At 36.0% G+C, this 14,071-nt stretch overlaps 2 protein-coding genes across 2 annotated transcripts in view; one reads left to right on the forward strand and one right to left on the reverse strand.

Annotated features, from left to right (window-relative positions):
• Positions 1–14,071, forward strand: part of LOC116851812 (N-alpha-acetyltransferase 15, NatA auxiliary subunit) — a 106,892-nt gene that overhangs the window by 20,269 nt on the left and 72,552 nt on the right. The gene's annotated exons all lie outside the window — the stretch shown is intronic.
• LOC116851810 (serine protease filzig) overlaps positions 1–14,071 on the reverse strand; it is a 30,300-nt gene that overhangs the window by 10,845 nt on the left and 5,384 nt on the right. The gene's annotated exons all lie outside the window — the stretch shown is intronic.

The following is a 14,071-nucleotide window of genomic DNA, read 5'->3' on the forward strand; positions in this document are numbered from 1 at the left end:
TGTCCTCGCGCGAGGGACACGTAACTCGGAAAATACGCGTGTAAGCGTGACCGCCGGCCCTTTCACTTCTAGGTGATATCGCGCTCGATTTGCCCGCTATTTTTCCTTTCCTCCGCTCTTCCACTTCTTTTCTTCGAGGGGCGACACTCACGTGACGCGCGGCGAAAGAATCGCGTGATATTTGTCCGGGTGATCCACAGTAGACGCGATTGGCCAATCGCGTCCGGTAACAAAACCTTTTGTATCGGCGCGCTTTTTAGCCGGCGCGCGCGATACTCATAAATCAACTCATAAACCGCTTCCCGTCTGCGCAACACGCGATTCCCGCGATTCTCGGCGAAACTCGTCGAATGGCCAATTTCCATTCGACGAAATTGCGATTTCAAAGTGAATAACGAACACCGAAAATGTCGATCACAATAAAGGGATCGTGGAAATGTTCTAGCAGATCACCACAAACACGATCACGCTACCTTTTCGTATTTCCTATTTCGTGTTTCATCTTTTTGTATTTCCTTGTGCATATATAGATCTTGTGCATACATAAATACTAATACGTTGCTTTGTATTTTCTTTTGTGGAGAACAATTAAAGGGATGCCATATTTGAAAAAACTAACAAAGTAGGAACAGAAAGATTCCCACAGGAGGTTTCCACTCAACCAATTGTTTTATTATCTCATCTAAGTTTTAACTCAATCATATATTTTATTTTTCGGTGAAGTTTCTTTAAGTTTAGTACGTTCGGGACCGCTAATTACGAATTTGAAGTCAAAAGTTAAAATTCAAAATGGCGAGTGCAATATAGCGACCATAAATTTTCAAAATTAATAATCTTTTTTTAGCATTATCCGAGAATAACGAAATATTTCGTTAACATGAAAAACAAATGTTTTATATATTGTTTCTAGTAGCAAATGCAATTTTTATTCAGAAAATAGTTGAAATAGGATGATATGGACGAGATAAAGTTGGCCCATAATTAAACTTTAGACTACCAGGAAAGCCACTTTTGTGGCTCTTGAGTTTGCGTTAAAATACTACTATTTTTAGTAGTATTTTAAATACTAAATATATTAAACATGTATGTGTGTATGTAGCCTACGCAATGCGTGTCTCTCCGGTGCCTTCGCGCTTGTTCACACTTACGTCGCCGAAACATATGCACTAATTATTATGCATAACATCCTGCTTTGAAAATTATCATTTGAAAGAAATTTCTATCATAATTACGGAAAAAATTCAACATAAAAAAAATCATAAAATGTATAAAAAATATAAATGCTGAAAAAAAAATTAAAAAAATAAAAAATATAAAAATCAAAAAGTTATAAAACAAGCAAAAAAGTAAAAAAAAAATACAAAAATTAAACATTAGAAAAACCAAACAAAATAGACTCTGCATGAATCTATACGTTTATATTTATTTATTTTGTCAATATTGCGCTTAGGACTCGAAATTTCATAAATCTATGCTCAGATTGGAATCAGCGATACTAAATACACTATTTTTGAGAAAATAAAAATTTTCTATATTTGATCTTGCGTTTTCTGCCGGGAAAGCCATTTTTGTGGCTCTGTATAAATCTAAAAATTCTGCGCTATATGTATGTTATTTATATAGAAAAATTTTTTAGAAGAAAACCACTTTTTTAATGAAAAAATACCGATAGCCTAAAGGGCCGGCAGGAGAACTGGGGAGACCTTTCGTAAGGACTCTGTAAGAATTAAGCCTGATCTACAATATGCTCTTTGCATTTTGTTTCTTCTCATCTGTCTTTTTCTAGTTTAAAGCTTAAGATGTGAATCAGAAAGAAAAAGAAACAAGAAGCAAATAATACGTTGTAGATCAAGCTTTAGCTGCCCGAGAAGTTGTAACTTCGAAATTCTAAAATATAGGGCATCTAATCCCATTCTTCCTTATTATTCCTCGTCAGCGAGTTTTTCGTTTGGCCTCCACTCAGTTATCCGAACTGAAATTGTTTTTTTCCGTGTAGTGATACACCGCTTCTCCACGTTATCGGCATTTTTGGGGTTCGTCGTCCACTTCCACTTTGGCGATCGCTTAAACTGCCAGGATCGCATGGCCTGCGTTCTGAAAGTTTCGCCGTTCGTTCGAGTTGTCGGAGGAGATACTCGGGGCAATCGTTCCCTACGTACCTGCGCGTTTAGCACGTAATAGCTTTGTAGGAGAGATATTGCAAAACAGGGACCGGCTGTACGTCGCCAAGGTGGAAGCGGCGGTGGCGGCGGTCTCGCGCGCGCGCCCGTATTCTCGCGGTTCCGCAAGACGAAAGTCGAAGGATTTTTCGAGGCGTGATGCAAGACAGCCGCGGTGTGCCCGCCAAGCGCGGCAAGTGCCGTTACGTTTGCCTCCAGCAAACGTGGGACCTGTTCCAATAAAAGGTGTTCGGGGACCAGATTTCGCGCGGCTACGACGGGCTCGGCGGATCGCTTCGATCTCACTCGCGCCGTCAAATCGGAAAAAGTCGGAAACTAGTTCTCCAGATAGACCTGGCGCAAGAACGATTACGACTCTCACGCGAGTGCTCCACCTGGAAAAGACTCGGTTTCCTTAATTATTGCTTTTTCCTCCTCGTCTCGCCGTTTACCGCGACTTGGTACGCGCAGGAGAGAGCCGGATCAAACTGATAATCGTGCGAACGTAATTTTCCGATCTTATTAATATCGCGCGCCTAACGGATGCCGACCTTGGATGCGGTCCATCAAAGGCGTCCACGATTAAACGGCATTGAGCCATCGCACTGGTTCCGCGAGAGTGAAAGGTCGGGGTTGCGGAACGATATCTTTGTAAAACGGGTCGTCTAGCGTGCGATTCATCGGACATCATTCGTTTCATTAGTGCAATAGTTCCGACGAGAGGAATCCGGGACGTCGTCGCGTCGCTACTTTAGCTGAAAGACAGAGTAAAATGTTCATTAGCCGATACTCCACCGCAATTTTCTGCAATCCTGCACGGATTTTGTCAAATGTGTCAAGGTGTACGGGGATTTATCAATTATTTCCTAATCCTCCACTGCCAAAATTAATTTCTCATGTTCAAAAATGTTTCATATACATAGGATATTTGAAATTAAAATAATCAACACATATAAATGAAAAAATGATGAAAGTTTACTTCTCTAATTTATTTTCTCAAAATAATAGGCTTATCAGTCGAAATAGGTCTAAGGTCTAAGGTCACGTTAGGCAATTACTATTGCTATCAAAACACTAAAAAAAAGGCAACCAAATATTATAACTTTCATATCACATTGACTAAGGAAACAATTCATATTGGAGATAAATAATTATGAAACTGGATTGTGACTTCAGAGTCACAGTGAGCAATAGAAGGTTAATTATGATAATTATTGACTGTTATTAATATACGGAGAGAATTTTGTAGTAGAAGAATTTTATAATCGAGAAACAGATCGATATTCCGCAATAATTCACTATCCTTTCATGCTCTCGAAATCTTTTGGAGTGGAATCTTACCCAAAAGCGTGTGAGAAGTCATAGTATTTTCAATAGCAGCAGTGGAAGTCTCAATTGTTGATTTGCTGATTATTTTAATCAAAGAAAACTTTAATCGATTAATACTCATCACTGCTAGAGAAATATAATAAAATTGAAAAGAATTTTTTACGAAAAAACTATAATTTTTTCTCCACACACACATAATATTATTACGATATTTTACAATTCTTAATAATATCATTAACTATATCGGAGATATAGTTATAATTCCAATATTTGCTAATTATTAATATTTATTAATTATCACTTATTTATTTCGTTCTTAAATCTCATTCATCTTAATGAAATCCGCGCAATAATGCCAAAAACAGCACTGAAAAAAGATTTTATTGTCGAATCGAAAATTTGGTACGCCGCATTAAAATTTCATTAAAATTGGATCAACCAAATGTTTAGCAATTGCAACCAAACAACTTAATTGTCGCTCATATGTCTTGCTTTCTCACCAAAACATTCTACTTGATACAAATAAAAAACATACTAATGCCAAGTAAATCGTATGTACAAAAAATTTTTATTCGAAATACAAAAATAATTGTTCCATTAAGGCAAAGCACCGGCCACTGAATGTTTTATCAGATCATCTCTGTCGGAAATGCGTAATTTTTGCTTCCCCCTTGTCCTTTCATTTTCTTCGAAAACATGATTGAGCAGAAGATATCGATTCCTGTGTAGTCCACGGTCGCCTCTACGCTGACTAGAATATCGCACGAGCGGCACGTAAGACCCGCGCGGATCTACCGTTATTCAATCGAGTTTACGCTTTCAACTACTTTCCTTTTTGTTTCGCGTTGTGCTCGCTGAACAGCATTAATTCCCCGACGCTGAGTGACTTGCGGCGTGTCGCTCGCATAACGATTTTACATGCACGCGTTGAAAGAAACTCGGAGGGGGTTAACGTTAGGAGGCCAGACCAATATAACGCTTTGAAACAAAACATATTTTTGGGAATTAATTTTGCGAAAATGAATCAATCAACTGTTTTGAAACATTGTATATTAATTAAGTAATTATTAAACTATAAATTTATATATTATTATATATTATATTATGTATTACTATTTTTGTTATTTAGAAAAATCTTTAAATAAATATGCAGCATGTAGTTCGAACTCACAACTACAAAAAAATACCGCTGTAATCGGCGGGATAGTGTCCGTTGTAGTGACCTGAAATAAAAAAATCGAAAAGTTTCTTAAATAATATGCTTATAGTTTAGGAGGATGAACCTAAAAGAGAATTCACAAAATACATTAAATTTAATATCTTTTTAATAGTGCAAGATATCAGAAATTTGGATATTCAATTTTTAAATAGCTATCATTTTTGAAATTTTTGTTCTATAGCTTAAGTTTAGATTCATCCTCCAACCGCAGGCATATTATTTAAGAAACTTGTTGGTTTTTTTATTTTTTTTTTTTTCAGATCATTGGAACGGGCGCTATCTTTCCCGCAACGATTGCAACGATATTTTTTGTAGTCGTGAGTTCAACCACATGCTGCATATTTATTTATAGATTTTTCTAAATAATAAAAATAACAATATAAAGTTTAATAACAATATTAAGTTTACTTAATTAATATACATTGTTTCAAAACATTCGCTTGATTTATTTTCGCAAAATTAATCTCCAAAAACGCTTTTTTTACAACGTTACATTGATCTGACCCCTTAACCGCGACCGGTCGCGGCACACCTTCGCTCACAGGAAATCGATAATTGGCTCTAAACGGTATCCTGTGTGACACGCCTCTCGACCGATAACGAGCTCTTCTTTACTTCTAATAATCATCCTCCGTTAGAAATTTATAGCCGCTTCATTTTTAACACTGAGCTCGCGCCGCTGCGTCTCAACGACGCCATGAATTATTTTTCAGCTTGCACTATTCTTGCCGTGCATCCTTTTCTTGTTTCTTTTTTTGTCTCGTCTTCTTTTCGCAAACCCACGCGTTTGCGTAAGCGCGACAAAACGGGAGAAAGCTGGAACGCGCCAAGTGCGAGAGAAGAGTGTCTCGCAGAGCCACAAAGAGGACTATCTTTATCACTTGTGCAAAGGCAAATCTCCACCGTCCACGTTTATTCTCGATGCACGACGGATGTGCATTGCACTTGTCGCGTGTTAATACAGCGGCCACGAGTACTCGCGAATTCAATTATCATGCTGTGAACGTCCGTTGCTCCGTGTTTTGCGTTGCGCGCTTGTTATTGACCGATAATTGCTTGCTCGTCTTATTCACGGAGGTTAAATCGCCTAGTGAGATCTGTCCGCGAATGTAAGGTAAAAAATTCCGAACGCGTACTTAATCTTATAGGTTCTTATTAATTTGTCCTTTAAATACGCATGGAAAAAACAACCATGATTGGATTAACGTGACATATTCGATTAAACGAGGTTTGCTTGAATTAGACAGAATTTCTGGTTACTATAATAAAATATTCTGGTAACTAAGCAACATTCAGGGAACATTCAGGTCTGACAATGTTAGAATATAGTTACTGTTGATCCAGTTGTAACATTCAAGTGTCCACTTATTATGACTGTAAAGCATGGTTGGGTGAACATGACACGTTTTGCTAACGACCGTTGGTTGAACTAAATGATTATAATTACATATTCTGATATTCAACGTTGATTACAACAAAGATAGACAATGTATAACAATGTATCTATCAATTTGAGAAGTGGCATAGCGCGTAAATATACAACTCATAACCCGGAAGTCTTTTCGAATCCCATCAGGAGTTCTTCAAGTACAATGTAACATCGGATCAATTAAACTGCAAGCAAAATAATCATACACTAACACCTTAACCCTTGACTGTGGAGTACATCTATAAATGTATTCGACTAGGTGGGCTCAAACTGTGGAGTACGTCTATACACGTACTGTGGCAAAAAATTCAATAACAGTTAAATAAATTGGCGTATCTACACAAAACTTGGCACTAGGGGATTTTAAAAATCGTTGAATTGTTCTCAAATATTTACCAACTAAATTGCAGGGGTACAAATATTATTATTTCGATTATTTCGCTATTTTAAATTGAACAAAACGATATAAAATAGCATAATAAAATTGTTAAGTGTTTATTACCTGCAATTAATTGCTTATTATCAATTTCAAAAAGGCTTTCACTTACTATATACCAAATTTGATTTACTATCAAACATTTTTTAATTTTGACTTAAAATTTGTTTTCAGCAACCCGTAAAACTCCCTACCGAACTTTACAGAAATTCGCCAATTTATTAAATTTTTTGATATTTTTGTCGCCATTTTGATTTTTCTAATTTCGATCTCAGATTCGTATTCAACGATGTCAAAAATAGTTATATGCAAAATTTTATGAAAATACGTCTGATAGAACGCCCTGCATATTTTTGGCCAACTTAATGATTTTGCTCTCCACAGTGAAAGGATTAAGAAAACAACTTTCAGTTAAAAAAGTAATACAATTTCTACTAAGAAATGTGGATATAATTTTGTTTAGTTTGCTTAAAGTAAGCGAACTTGTCTGGTTATTTTAACCAAATACCTATAACAAAATTTGTCTGATTACTTTAACTAGAAATATGATCCGTTTATATCTTATTAAACAGTCTGGTTGCTGTATCTTGAATTCTGATTGATTCAATCAATTTTTTCCTGTGCAAATATCTAGACTTTCAACATGAAATATACAGAGTATCTAACGCAAAGTATGCCATACCTCGTGCACATGTAAATTAGGTCAAACTGAACACAAAATTTCTCCATTTTGTAAACAACCACGTAAAATTTTGAGTTACTAATTAAAGAACGGCAAGTATGTAATCACGCGCAGATGAGTCGTGATAGCGACTTTTGCAGTCGTATGCTTATAAGTCAAACTAAGCAAAGAAGTTTTCTACCTTATTTTATAAATGATCGCATGGATTTTTAGTTATTAATTAAAGAACATTGGTGTACTATCGCGCGCGATTACAAATACAATCGCAAATCCAAGTGTTGTTTTTAAACGCATAAGTGTATAATTTGACTGAAGCTCGTCTTACACGTTTCTTATTATTTTAAGTCGAAATGATACAACTCAAAACGATAAAATACGTGTAAAAAGAAACCCGAATAGCCAAAATAGCACACTTGGGTTTGCAGTGTGTAACCGCTAATCTTCTTTAATCAGTAACTGAAAAATCTACGTGGTGCAAAGGGTTAAAGGCTAAAACAATAAGAATGTTCAGGATATGCGTCCGGATATCGGTGTATCTTTGTAACTCGCGACGCATCACGTCGAACGACAATTCGTCGCGCATCATCACTCGAGGTGAATCTCCCGGCGCTCAGCGGTGCAAGAAGAAGAAATCGGCGACGAGATCGGCGTCGGCACGACAGGGATGGAGTGGAACACCTTGGCATTGACCGGCTTGCTCCGCCGCCGTGGCCCGCGCGCGCTTCTTGCATAATTCGCTCGTCTCGTTCATCCCGAGCACTTCTCTCTCACGGGTTACCGCATCAACCGCATCTCACGATGCGGCGGCGGATCTCTAGGTGCCTCGCGCCGGTAATTGCTCACTCACGCAGCAAGATAATCATAACGGTGTGTACGTCGCGACTCGCGTACGATGTCGTGCATTAAGCCTAATCTACAATGTGCTCTTTGCTTCCTGTCTCTTGTTCTCTGTCTTTCTCTGGATTAAATCATGATCTACAATATGCTCTTTGCATTCTGTTTCTTGTCTCCTATTTTTTCTGGCTTAAAGCTTAAGACTTGAGTCAGAAAGAGATAAAGAGAAAGAAGCAGGAAGCAAAGAGCATATAGATCAGGCTTAATCTACAATGTGCTCTTTGCACATTGTTTTCTGTTTCTTGTTTTCTGTCTTTTTATGGCTTAAAGCCTGATCTATAATATGCTCTTTGCGTCCTGTTTTTTGTCTTCTATCTTTTTCTGGCTTAAAGCTTAAGCCATTCTGCAAAATGTCAATTTGTTACAAAAATCTATAGTAATGTTTGCTATAAATTTTCAACTTTAAGCTTAAGGTTTGAGTCAAAAAGAGATAAAGAGAAAGAAGCAGGAAGCAAAGAGCGTATTGTAGATCAGGCTTAAAGCTTAAGGTTTGAGTTAGAAAGAAATAAAGAAAAAGAAGCAGGAAGCAAATACACATTATAGATCAAGTTTAAAACTTCAGGTTTGAGTCAGAAAAAGATAAGGAGAAAGAAGCAGGAAGCAAAGAGCACATTATAGATAACACTTAAAACCTAATCTACAATAATGTGTGCTTTGCGTTTTGTTTCATTGCATTCTGTCTTTCATTTCTTGTCTTCTTATCGCCTAGAACCAAGGAATATCGTCATATACAATTTGTTCTCTCTGAGAAAAAGTATCACTTTACGTAGACCAATCAGAATAGGTCGTTTTGGTTAGATAATAGGATTGACCAACTTCGTTTAACTTCACTGGTTTCGTGGTGGCCTCTTGTGTCTCTTGTTATTGTTGTTTCAAGATAAAATTTAACGCATTCCAGAAAAGACACGTAACAAAAAACACAATCGTCGGTAAAACATCGAGAAGCAAAGACGCAAGAGATAAAACGTAGAAAACAAGAAACAAAGAGCATATTATATTGGGCTTAATGTTTGAGTCAGAAAGAGATAAAAAAAGAAGTAGAAAACAAAATACACATTGTAAATGAAGCTTTATTTTTCTGAGTACTCTCGTATTTCGTCGTCACGACTAAACCGCGTTTCCGCTTCCAATGGAAAGCGCGAATGGAATGTCGAGATCTCTCCGAAGGCAGTTGTTACAGAAAGACAATTATTCTCCACACATACGGGGAAAATGTAGTAAAAATTACATTGAAATTATATCTCATTCCAGAATGTCCTTCGTTAGGCTGAATTATACTCTGACTTTGTAGTACGAATTACTGTAATAGCCAACTTCGCAATGTACGCGTAAAAAATATTGTAATTTATATATTTTTATATAAATTCTTCTCAATTCCATCATGTTTCTAGTAACGTAGGAGCAGATTATCAATAAAACCTGTCTTGTTAAGAAACGCAGTAAATTTCACTAGGAACACTTTTTAATAGCACATTTCAGTTCCTAAAGTATAAATAGTACATACGAAATGAAAAATTAGTCAGTTCTGCAGACATTCTGCAAAATGTCAATTTGTTACAAAAATCTATAGTAATGTTTGCTATAAATTTTCAACATAGCATGAACGTAACAAAATTTTTTATAGTACATTTCAGTCCTTAAAATATAAAGAGAATATTTGAAATAAAAGGATAGTCAGTTACTGTAAAATATCAATCTGCTTCGGTTAATCCATTAATTATCAAAAACCATCTATTAAAATCTATAGTAATATTTTTACATATTTTTAACATAACAAATTTTTTAATAGCACATTTTAGCTTCTAAAATATAAATAGCGTATATAAAATGAAAGGTTAATAAGTTGTTGCAGGAGAGATGTTAATATATTTTTCGGTTACAGAAATCTATAGTAAAGTTTACTCTATTAAATTTCAAAAGTCTCTTCTGATGCGGGTTTTGCAAATTGGAACTCGCTATCTTTAGCTATTAAAAAAACTTTTATTAGTATTACTTAAATCAGCCATTTCTAAACATTATTTTGCTTTACAAAGCATGGAAATCTCACTATCATTTTTATGTCATCTTTACATTATGCATTTTTTTTCATGCATTTTACCTTATTTTCTTTTTCTCTTTGTGTACTGTCCTATATTAATTTCTTTCTTAGTAGAATACACACTTAATTTACATATCCTTTTTGTATTTTCTTTTTCTTTCGACATCGACTGTCTGTATGACTTTTTGTACTCACATTGATTGTCAGATACTATTTATCCATAATAAAACATTTTCTAGTCTTCATTATAAAAATTCTTTATAATATATAATATAAAAAATATTTAAGTAATTACAATAATTTTGTAATAAAAAGTCAAAGATTTATATATAACATTTTAGAACGAGTATATAGTAATTTCAGTCATAATTTATTTGTATGATCTAAAATTATAAAATTTTATTGTAATTCTTGCTACGATATATTGTTCATCGGATTAATCGTCATGCTGATGATGTAATTTTGTAACATTCTCAAAATTAATATTTTTTGCTATCTCTTTTATGCAAAATCTTCTGTAACGACATTTTATATTTATATGCATAAATATTCGATCGCGAATCGACGAACCGCAATTATGCCACAAGAGGTGGCATAATTTTACCATTTCTACGCATTTGCTTGATTGTCGAGTGAATTTTTTTAATGCCACTTTGTATGAGAGAGAGAGAGAGAGAGAGAGAGAAAGAGTACGAACGTCGTTATAATATGCACCGCGAAATCCGCATGGCGTCGATAATCCTTCGATACGACCCTTGGGTAAATCCCACGGTGTATATTGTGCAAGAACGGGGGACTATACGAAGTAATTCATGGTGAATATACGAGTTAATACCGGTTTATGTATTTTCGCGGCCGTAAAACCCGCGGCGCGCCAGTCAGGCAAGGTTAACGAACAACAATTTCGATTGCCGCGGAGCCGATCGCCAAACGGTTGCCTTGATTTTTCCCATTAAATTGCACGCAAAATCGGCGATAAATTTCGGTAAATCCACGCGAATGTTATTCGCGCACTCTTCGCTTTCGCACACCCACAGGAGAGTTACACGGTCGATCGGCGAGACCGCCAGAACAGTCCGCCACGTGCTCGGGATTTTATTTTTTTTTCGCTGAGAATTCGCCGACGAATCCTGTCGCGCGATCGCGGTGGCCTTCGTGGCTTTTGACGTAACAGGCGGGCAGAATCGAACGATGAAAAATCGGGAGAAACAGGTCAAACCGCAATCTCTCGCAACGCTGACGCGCCCGGAGAACGGAGCGGATCTTCGCGCGGTGTAGTAATTCACACAATAAATACGTGTCCCTGTGTGTCTCGTCTGCGTGTTAACGCGTCTGCATTTTCAGCAACCGCAACGACTCGACTGTTCACCTTCGCGATCAATCGGAACGGCAAGTCTTGCAACATTCTTTTAAGTGTGCTTCTAGACGCGAAGTCGCTAATCGTGTTCTCTTTTGTAAGCGCCCATACAGAAATTACCCAAGACTTTCCCAGATGCAGCATAGATTCTGACTTCAGTGACCAAATTTGTCCCAAAATTCATTATCTATGATATAATTGGAAATCCTCGCGTTCTTGTCCTAAACATGGCTGCTCTGTTTAGAGAATTGAAATAAAAATACTATGAATCGATATACACATAAAAAAAACCTAGCTTTCAGAGTTAAATAATAGCTGTGGCAGATAAGATGTGTCACTGAAATAGGGACAGCTAATGTCGATACTACCAAAGCTAAATTTATTCGCTATTTAAACTTAAACGCTACAGCAAGAAATATTAGCTGCTAGAAACAAATAACTGTAACAAATTGTTATTTGTAAATGATTGTAGCTATGCAACAAATTTCTTTAATATATATATATACGATAAGAAATTTACGAATAACTGCCATTTTCTTAGCTACTTGAAATAATATGCATTTTTAATATCACCTAATATATTTATATTTCATAGTGAATGAATTTTAGCTGTCATAGCTAATTCTTAGCAGTGACAGCTAAATGTTTAACTTTTTGACTAAGTTTGAATCAGCTACCACGGTTTAGCTGATATTACTAAATCATTTTTTGCGTGTAGTTTTATGATATCAAATAAGAAAAAAAATTCCATTTTTATATCAACTATTTTATTTGATAGTACAGAAAATAAAAAATCAAATATTTTTGGAACACTGGGCACTTTACTGAATAATGAAATTATTTGAGGAAAGTCTGAAACTTTAGACTTATTAAAAATTATCAAAGAAAGCTTATTGAACATTATTTGGAAAGTGGAAAACTTTTCCATTCGGAATCGTTCGGATGTGTTTGACACATTACACTTCCGATCCTAAAAAATTTTCTGATAGGAGTCTGATGGATTCTGCTTGGAGAGTTCATGAAAATTCGAATTAGCAGCGTATAATGTTTCAAAAATACGATTTTAAGTGAGAAATTCAAACAAATCCCATTTTCTCTATTGACAATTTTTCCAAAGTTTCCTTTTTTCGGTTTCTATATTGCATTTATATTGAACAAAATATAAACGCTTTGATTATTTATGTATACTTTATAATTAAAAATACAGAAGTACGCTCAACTTCTCTTTGAAATAAATTATAAATCATTTGAATAAAACAATATATTAATGTTGTATTCTTACTTATTTCAAATATAAAACTTTAACATTACATTAAACACATTCAAATGTATTGTGCATCATTCACAATTAACAGTCAACAAATTATAAAAATAATTATACAACAGCCTATATTTTTAAAAGAATATATTTCTTATATTTCTATAAATTATTATTGTGAAAATATTAATTATTACTTAGTTATTTTCTGTTTCCTCTCTTCCTTTCCCTCTTTTTACACAACCTTTCTCTCGTTTTTGAATTTCCCACTTAGAATCGCAACTTAAATTATTTGGAAAATCGGAATAAACCTCAATTAGAATATTATTATATATACCAGAATATTTCTCTACTTGGATTAAGAATGGAATTCCCAATGAATATCGCAATACGATACACTTATTTGAAACAAATTTGGGTAATCTAAATCTGAATCTATGCTATACTTAAGTGTATGGGAAATTCCCATACGGACCACAATTATTTTGTGGATTATATCTCAGTTAGATTCTAAGGAATGTTCTATTTATGCGATTGGCCCGAAGAACCACCTCTCATCGACAATAAAACGTGAACAATCTGAAATTTATAATTAAAGTGACGATTCATCGAGCGGAGCATACCGTGACGAGACAAATCTTGCTGACTTCGCGGAAGAAAGAAGTTCTGCGCGTTCGAAGTATTCCGGGATTTCCGTACATCTCATTTTACACGGGTGGAATCACAATTCTCACGCGTCTGCCCGATGAAGAGGACGAAGCCGTTGACAGCGCGACTCGCACTGTCAACGTCGCCACGTGCACATGGTCGCGCGAAATTTAACGAGCTGCGCGCAATTAGTGTGGCGCGAGCGAGAGCGCGTTCTTCTCGCGCTCGCGAAACAGACGGACGACAAGACGATGTTGTTCAGAATTCCTGCCGATAATTATCCTCTCGTGCCGATCGGCACGTGCGTTCCTCGCGCTAATCATCCGCGCGTCCGTCAGCTTCAAATCAAACAGGTTTATCCCGCATGTGAATCACACTCTGGGCATCCAGACGATGACCGACGTAGCGGCTCTCTCTCTCTCTCTCTCTCTTTCTCTCTCTCTCTCTCTCTCTCTCTTACTTTATTGTTTAATTTTATACTTATTTTCTGTAATGCTTCTTGCGCTTGAGGGAACTATATTCCAGAGCTAGAGATGTAAAATTACCGTCAGGCTCAAAGTGGCTATTACTTACGGTAAAATTACGGTAATATGGTAATTTATTGGTAATTTTAGTCAAATCC

The sequence above is a fragment of the Odontomachus brunneus genome, unplaced genomic scaffold, assembly GCF_010583005.1.
Source record: "Odontomachus brunneus isolate Ranch 3 - 2012 unplaced genomic scaffold, Obru_v1 Obru_scaffold_192, whole genome shotgun sequence".
Lineage (NCBI taxonomy): Eukaryota > Metazoa > Arthropoda > Insecta > Hymenoptera > Formicidae > Odontomachus > Odontomachus brunneus.